The sequence below is a fragment of the Anolis sagrei genome, chromosome 1, assembly GCF_037176765.1.
Source record: "Anolis sagrei isolate rAnoSag1 chromosome 1, rAnoSag1.mat, whole genome shotgun sequence".
NCBI classification, from domain to species: domain Eukaryota; kingdom Metazoa; phylum Chordata; class Lepidosauria; order Squamata; family Dactyloidae; genus Anolis; species Anolis sagrei.
The window spans coordinates 260,805,164-260,814,103 of NC_090021.1; the positions used below are offsets into that span (position 1 = coordinate 260,805,164).

Sequence of the window (8,940 nt, forward strand, 5' to 3'; positions counted from 1 at the left end):
ACATTTTGCCCTGATTTTTCCACATTGATAAATCTCACTTTGCTCTCCTTGCCAACATGGCTGGTGTGTTCTGGGGTGGAAGAAAAAAAGCCCAAGACGTTATATGTTCACAGGTTCCTTAACTGCATCCTTCACTTATTTTTCTGGATCTCAGAAAAGATAAACACAATATGGCTACTTGACTACATGGAGAAAGAATTGGGAGGATGAGGTGAGTGGACCTGTGTGAAAGGATTTCTGAACCTGGTTCTGATATCTGCCACAGATTCATAGCCTCAATATTGTTCCTTAACTAGAAAATTCTGTCTACCTGAGACACTATTTGTACTTGGCTCCAAGCTTGAAGTCTTTGGACAGCTACTTTAATGAAATCATTACTCTAAAATGTTGCCATTAATGACAGATATGGTGCATTTTTGGAATATTCTGAGGAGTAATTCCAGATAATCATTTGTTTATTATACCTTCTTAATAACTGAACTTTACACAACACAATCCTAAGCATATTTACTTGGACATCATTCTGATTGTGTTAATTGGAGTGTATTCCTGAGGTAGGTATGCAAAGAATTGCATATATATGTAGACACAAGCAGGTCAAAATATACTTGAATAGAAATTTGGTGGGCCTTTCAGAAGCAGAGGTCAAATATAATTGCTTCTGGAGAGAACAGGTCTGGTCTACAGGCCAACCGTTAGTCATACTTGTTTCATCAAAATTACCTGAATAAACTGGAGAGCTGTTCATACAGTAATAAGGGACCTGGAAAGAACACCATCCTACAAGAATAAACAGCAGTGCTTTAGAAAAAGACCAGAGGTATTTACACAGTGGATAACAAGTTGCGTATGAATCAACAGTGAAAGGATAGTTCAAAAGGCCAATAATACCACTGTCTGGTTGTGTCAGGAAGTCCATCATTCTGGAAGCTCGGGAAATAATAACATCACCCTATTCAGAAAGACCTCTCTTGAAATGTTGTATTTAGTTCTTGGCCTGTAGTTCGTGACGGATGTCAACTCACTGGAAAAGATTCGGCGTATAACATTAAAGTTCTAGAAGGTGCTAGAGCAGTCGGAAGCCATCAGGTGCCCAAAGGCTAGGGGAAAAAAAAGATTAATAGATTGTGTGTTGCAGAATGAAAAATATATCCACTCTGTGTTAAAAAGGACAAGACAAAGCAAATGTTGCATGTGCTTACATACCCGTACAAAGGGAAGTGTGTGGGAGCCAGTTCATAGTAATACTGTTTCTTGAATTTATGGCACTTACATGCATATAGATCAATCTTCCATAACTTGGTGCCTTTTAAAATGATAGATTACCATTCCACTTACCCCAGGCAGAATAACTGGTAGTATAAAACTCTGCTACTAGCTGCCAGTTGGTTAGCAAAGGTTTGAGATGCTTATAGTCATCCCTTCACATTTGCGATTTTGACTGCTGTGAATGTGATGGTTCACAGATTTTATTAAAATGTTATTTCTAGGAATCTCTAGGTCCTCCAGTGTGATTCTATCGTCAATTTCCTTTAGTCTTCCTGGGGGAGCTAGCAATTTCTAGGGAGAATACTAGCAAAACCTAGATATGGGTTCCAGTCGAATTCAATCACATTGTCATGGCAAAAGACCTAGAATCATTTAGATAAAAAAAGTGATTTCTTTATTTGTAGTATTTCACTTCCATGAGGGTTCTGTAATGGTAGAAGAGGTCAGAATCGCTTTTGATAGAATGGTGGTCAAGCAGCAATTGTTGTGTACATAGGGGAAGATAGACACAAAATTGCCAATAGTCAGAACTCCATAACAGCAGTTCAGCGTTGGAACAATGCATGATCTCGACAATGAAAATTTCCCTGGTGGAAAGATTTGACGAAAAATTGGGCTCTAAATATGATGATTTAGATTTTCATCATCCTGGCACAGTGTCGATATGTAGCAGCATTGGCTAAGAGTATCCAATGGCAGACTTTCAATGCTAAGATACTATAAATAAAAGTTAACAAACTGCACAGTTGAAAGTGAAAGTTAATTGGCTTTACCACCCAAATGCTCTTGGAACCTACTCCAAGGGAAAAAGCAAGATCTTCTGTGTGAGTATTATCATACTAGTCACATTTATCATATCAATCACATTTTTCATGTGCACAGAAGGGAGAAGAGCATCATAATGACATAAATTCCAACAGCAGAAGCACAAAAAGGTCCTTCCATATGTTCGCTGTGCACTCCCACACTTGCCAGAAGTGAATGTGAAAACTCTTTAAATGAGCTTGCGCCAGTCAATCTTTGCAAAATTAATCAAGAGAAGCATTCTGTGACATATAGCAAAATGCTGGGTTTTTCTTACATGCAAATCAATTGGCGCATGAAATGAATCATAAGGCATTTTCTGTGATGCATACTTGTGTAGAAATCTGCCATGTGACGTGAGGCCAGGTGTCCTCATAAAACATGCATGACAAATCCTAGAACACTTCCCAAAGCATGCACAAAGCCGGGGTCTCTACCAAAGAGGTGCCAGCAATTCATCAGTGAGAAAGTACAATCCAAATGTTGAAACTTATCCTAGATTCAGCCAACAGATAAGGGTTAAAACAAAAGGCCAAATTCCTGCAACCCATGAATTTGGATATGCTGTTGTAATCACAAGTTGCTTTCTTTCCCAGTGGATGAACTGGGCTTGAAAGTGTGTTCCATATGGAGAGGGGAAAAATATCTATTCTGCCCATAACAAAAAGAGCTGAGCCAGAACAATAGGGAGTTGCAATCTGGTAACACACTGAGCCACAGACAGGTTTATTTAAAAAGTAAAAATGGTATCAACATGCAGACATAGTTAATTAAATATTTCCCAATCTGTTTCCAATGATATTCACCTTCCTGAATGAGTTAGATTATATTTTGGCAGAAATGAATACAACAGTAATATTTTTATCTAATTAATTCATATATTTATCACCTTTTGACTTCACATATTAAAGAATTCAAACTAATACGTTTATCAGTATCACAAACAACACATTACAGAAATTAAAGCAAGAGGGGAAAATACCTAAAGAATTGGAACAAAACAGTACTTAAAATCATACACATTTTAAAATATGTTTTAGCAACCTGCCTAAAACTATATTGAAGCAGTCAATATAACCTTCCTCAAGAAGAATCACCACAATCAGACTGCTGTTACAGATAAGGCCTTCTTTAATACCTTAATGAAGGGTCACCAAACAAGAAGTTTAAGTATTTGACTATGGCTCTAGAGACCTGGGTTCTATTTCCTGTTCAGCCATGGAAACAGGTTGGATGATCTTGAGCAAGTCACACACTCTCAGCCCCATGTAACAGGTTCACCTCAAAATCACTATAAATCAGAAATGACTTGAAGGCACACAACATCAACTACAACAACAAAAGCTTCCAAACTCTCAACAGTTCATCTATGTGGAACACACAGCAGTAGTCTAATGGGGAGAAATTAAGGAACTGATAACTATGGTCATATCTGCAGTTTCCAGGATGGTGTACAACCAGCAGATGAGCTGAAGCCATGAAAGGCACTCCCAGTCATAGCCACTATCTGAGCCTAGTTCAAGATCCCAACCCATAAATGTGAATACTATCCGCAATATTTAAATCAGTATGTACTTTTTGGGTATATGAAAAGTCCTCTTGTTCTGGGGATTGCAAATGATACTGTTTTAGTAGGGCCTGTTAGTAACACTGCAAGTGGTAGTATGGGTGTCAGAAGGGGGGAAAGGAGTACTCGTGAGCAAGAGCTAGATGAAGAACAGCAAAGGAAAAGGATCCGGGATATACTTATGTCACCTACCGACGAAGACTCCTTCGAAGGGTTTTCTGAGAGCGAAGGGTCAATGACTGAGGAGGAGGAGGAAGGAGATACAGTGGATGTGAATAGGGGAACTAAGAGGGTTACTGGGGAGCAGGAATTTGATGAGGAGCAACAAAGGAAGAAGACCCGGGATATACTTACTGCTCCCACAGATGAAGTCTTTCATGGGTTTCTCTCAGAGTGATGGGTCTGGGAGCGATGGGGATGACACACTGGATTGGACCAAGGTTCAAGAGGTTCGAGATGTATGTACTCAGCCAACGTCTAGTGACCCGTTTGTGGGGTTTTCTGGTGGTGGGGATTGGCAATCAGGAGATACTGCTGAATCTTGGAGAGATCTAAGTCTTGACAAAAGGTGGAAGAGTTGGAGGGCTGGGTGCCAGTGTGCAGGTGTGGAGGCAAGGACAGCTCTAAGGGATGACAGCGGGGCGGAGGTCAACTCATCATCGGATGATGAGGTGTAAGATAAAAGTAGGCACTGAAATAGAGAAGGCAAAGTGTTGGTTTCGTGCCTTGGGTGTTGTTGCTGCCGCTTTCGTGTTGGGCTTGGGTCCTGGATCTGCAGGTTGCAGCTTCCGTTCATGTTACAACTCGGCTTGGATTCTCATGATTGTGGATTTCCCCTTCTCTGACTTTGGACTGGTTTTTTTACTACGATGCTGCCTACGTGGACTTTGGAACCTCGCAACTTTGGACTTGACTTACTTTGACCTCAGACTTCGTTTGACTACATTTCCTGTTTTGCGGCTCTTTGTTTGTTCATCCTTTACTTGCTGTGTTACTTTGCATGACTTTTGAAGCAGTTTAGTTTAATCTGGATCTTTTCTCTGGATAATCCGGATTATTGTCTTACTTTGTTTTGGGAACTGGAACTTGCTGCTACTTTTAAGTTTTGACCAGGGACACTGAAGTAAGTGTCTCTGAGTCCCTGTTGCTTTGTGTTAATAAACTCTACTTTTGGACATACTCCTGAGTCTGGCTCTTTAAGGCGTCTGGGTTCCGACAGATACTGAAGATAAACCTATGGAGAAAATGAAATGAAGAGGCATCATTCTCTCCTCACAGTACTGGTTTGGAGTACTTTAGGCAAGAGCTCATACCAGATTTAGGTGTAACCAAGCAAGTGCCTACATTTCTTTACTCACACTATATGCTAGTTTACCGCTCAAACCCACATCCCTTATTCCACCCAAAAGTTGGCCCAGACAGTCTGAGACAATACATTAACTTCACTTGGAAGCTAAGATTGTGATAATGCAGCATAACTATAGTACTGCTACATCCTGTGTTCAGTTCTACATAGAAAAACTGTACACACTTTGTTCGTGGATTTCTTAAGTCATCAATTAGTTCTGCAATAGACTGCCACCTGTGGGAAAGTATTTTGATTTTGGTAGTTTGTGGCCCACATCTGAGGATGAACCTTTTCAGAGCTTCATTGTCAGCTAACTGTGTGTTCAAGCGTAGATTCCAGAAAATGATGTAGCAAGCCAAAATAGTAGTTATTTCATGCAACTTTTTTTTAAAAAAAGAGCAAAACACCTGAATTACATTATAGAGACATGTTATTTTATGTTTTCAAGCTATAGCATTTAATGACTCGGGATATGTTTGTGATTTGACTTCATTCACTGGCATACATTCTGGCACATTCTGGACATCTTATTAAGCCGAATCCCTCCTCATACAACTAAGGGAGCAACACGTTTAAAATGAATCCCAGAAGCAAGGAATTCTACTGTGTACAAGGCCTGGTAGTGGGCATCTTGGTCATGTCATTAAGCTGGATGATTTGCTTTAAAACAGAGTTCAAATACTCTGAGATGAAATTAAAAACATACAAGTATATGCCCTGCAGCTACCCCTATTCCACATCCTTTTCTACAAAAAGCAATGGCACGTAATGGGCTCATCTTGCTTGTACCCCACACTTGGATTGCTTTCACAACACAGAATGGACTCACCCCACACTTACATTAAATGGATGACAGATGACTTGAACACAAAAGAGCATATCACGCATAGAGCCAGCAGGCACATGGGGACAGGCTGCATGTACTAACAACATAGACATAATGTGCATTACAAAGGGATTGTTCTAGTACCAGAAGAAGACATCCCTTCCATGGACGAGCTGATCTTCATAAAATCCTATGCTTCTTTACTCAGAAGCATGTCCAACTGATTTTGACAGGCCTTACCCCTTTGTAAGCACATATAGGGTGGCTGTTTTAATTGTCTTTTCCCAAAAGAAAACTATGCTATGGTAGCTTTGGCTGCCTGGTTTATTGTGAACAGATGGGAGAAGAAGGCCGCAGGTGATTGCTATAACTGTGAGTCTGTTGGACTGTCTACAAGAACCCACCTATCCAGAGAATCAGAATATTTGATATACAGAACACTAGATATTCTGCTTGTATATAGTCTTCTTTCCTCAGTAGTTTCATTGTACAGAGGAATGCTTTTGGGTTTTTTAAAGTTTCCTCTACTTATACATGAGAGGGACTAGGAGTGCTCTACATGGATATTTTACCCTGAAGTCTATTATTATTATTATTATTATTATTATTATTATTATTATGTGTATTCTGCCCTATCTCCCTGAGGGGACTCAGGGCAGATTCCAGCATATGCAGACACAAGCCAAGCATTCGATGCCTAGAACAGTGGTTCTCAATCTGTGGGTCCCCAGATGTTTTCAACTCCCAGAAATTATAACAGCTGGTAAAGTGGCTGGGATTTCTGGGAGTTGTAGGCCAAAACACCTGGAGACACACAGATTGAGAACCATTAGCCTGGACTTGCTTCTAGATTGGCCCTGGGATGGTTATGACTGACAGTCTCCTTGCTACTGTGGAGCCAGGAAGTAGCCCTGACCATTTGCGGTGCCAACCCCAGTTCGACACCACTGGATGTTCATCCTTACCATGACCACCACCACTAGCTTGTCATAGTGGCAGCTAGTGGGCGTGACATGTCCATTGCTTGTCAAATGACGTGACCGGCTAGGGCATCAGAGCAACACAGGAGAGGATGAATGGCCCTTTCCTTTCCTCCTTCTTCAATCACTCTTACAATGTAACTCCAGATGAGCAATGGCTACCAGCTACATTGCACCTGCTGGCCACCGCTATGACTCAAATAGAAGGGAGATGGTGAGTGGATATATCTATAATTACAGGCATTTTCTCACCTGTCTTCACATCAGCTAAATATTCAGAATAGGCAATATCCTTATTTAAAAGGTTGGGGAAATTAGATTCAGAAATAAAAACTTACCCAAGGCCACTCAGGATACAGCCACATAGGTCACTTCTTAGGCCTCTGCAACAGTTTTAGAAAATAGGCTCAACAGAACAAATAATCAACACTCCACGAGATATGCGTGCTATGCATAATGCCCAGAAGTCCATGCATCTGAGACAAGAACAGCAAGAAAATCCAAGCAGACGATGGTTATGATTTGTGGCAAGAATAAGGAAAAAGCAATCGCAATTTAAGAAAGAACCAATTTGGGGGGGGGGGGGGGCTTTGAAACCCAGTCCAATGAGCAAAAGCTGAAGAAATTGCATATGGCTCATTTTTACCCAAATATATACAGATCCCTCACAGAGATAATGGAACAAGTTAGTTCTTTGGTGCTGCTAAGGGTAGGCCAAAACCAACAGGCCCAAATTCAAATAAAGCAGTAGTTGTCAACTTTTCTAATGTCGCAACCCCTTAATACAGTGCCTCATGTTGTGGTGACCCCCAACCTTAAAATTATTTTCATTGCTAATTCATAACTGTAATTTTGCTACTGTTACGGATCGTAATGTAAATATCTGATATGCAGGATGTATTTTCATTCGCTGGACGAAATTTGGCACAAAGACCCGATATGCTCAAATTTTAATACTGGTGGGGTTGAGGATTGAGTTTGTAATTTGGGAATTGTAGTTCTCAACCTTCCTAATGCTGCGACCCCTTAGTACAGTTCCTCACATCGTGGTGATCCCGAACCATAAAATTATTTTTGTTGCTCCTAGAATACTGGTGGAGATGGGGGTGATGGTGTTGATTTGTCATTTGGGAGTTGTAGTTGCTGGGATTTAAAGTACACCTACAATCAAAGAGCATTCTGAACTCCACCAATGATGGAATTGAACCAAACACACAGAAGTCCCATGACCAACAGAAAATACTGGAAGGGTTTGGTAGGCATTGACCTTAAGTTTTGGAGTTGTAGTTCACCTACATCCAGAGAGCACTGTGGACTCAAACAATGATAAATTAGGACTAAATTTGGTGTGGATATGCAATATGTCCAATTGTGAACACTGGTGGAGTCTGGGGTAAACAGACCTTGGCATTTGGGAGTTGTAGTTGCTGGGATTTATAGTTCGCCCACAATCAAAGAGCATTCTGAACTCCACCAATTATAGATTGGGCCAAACTTTCCACACAGAACCCCATGACCAACAGAAAATACTGTGTTTTCTGATGGTCTTTGGTGACCCCTCTGACACCCCCCTCACAATCCCCCAGGGGTCCCGACCCCCAGGTTGAGAAACGCTGCAATAAAGGCATTTCAATGAAATACTATTAGAATCTTACTGATGTACAAACTGTTAAAAAGTAGAACAGAAATCCCTTTAAGGTGGTTGATTCAGCTGCATCTGCATGGCCATGTATCAGGGAGGCATCTACTGAGGATTTTATGCATCAGGAGAAGTTAAGATTAAACTCTGAGTCTATGATCTCATACATTTTAATTATTTATCTACTGAAATTTTAATTCTCCATTCTTTATCCACGGCTCTCAGGATGACACATAGTAAAATCCATGTTGACAGTTTACAACATTTGAAAATAATAAAAGCAATTCGAATAGACCTAAAACACATTAAAGGATCTGACAAGTTAACACAAGTTTAAAACCAGTCAAAGCAGTTTAAGACCATTTAAACCATGCAAGTGCACAGGTATATCCATTTAATAAACTAGCCCCAAAGGCTCTGGCACAAATGTTTTCTCTTCGTATGGGAGTGCCACCACCACCAGTGCCAAATGGCTTCTAAGAAGGAGAGTACAATTAGCCCTTCACA

General features: G+C 40.5%; 1 long non-coding RNA gene across 1 annotated transcript; it reads right to left on the reverse strand.

Annotated features, from left to right (window-relative positions):
- Window positions 1-472: 472 nt before the first annotated feature.
- On the reverse strand, window positions 473-7,358 carry LOC137095810 (uncharacterized). Its single transcript, XR_010908936.1, has 3 exons — window positions 7,133-7,358; window positions 3,995-4,874; window positions 473-1,100 (listed from the first exon to the last, which is right to left on the reverse strand). It is a non-coding gene; the product is annotated as an uncharacterized lncRNA (long non-coding RNA).
- Window positions 7,359-8,940: the final 1,582 nt, after the last annotated feature.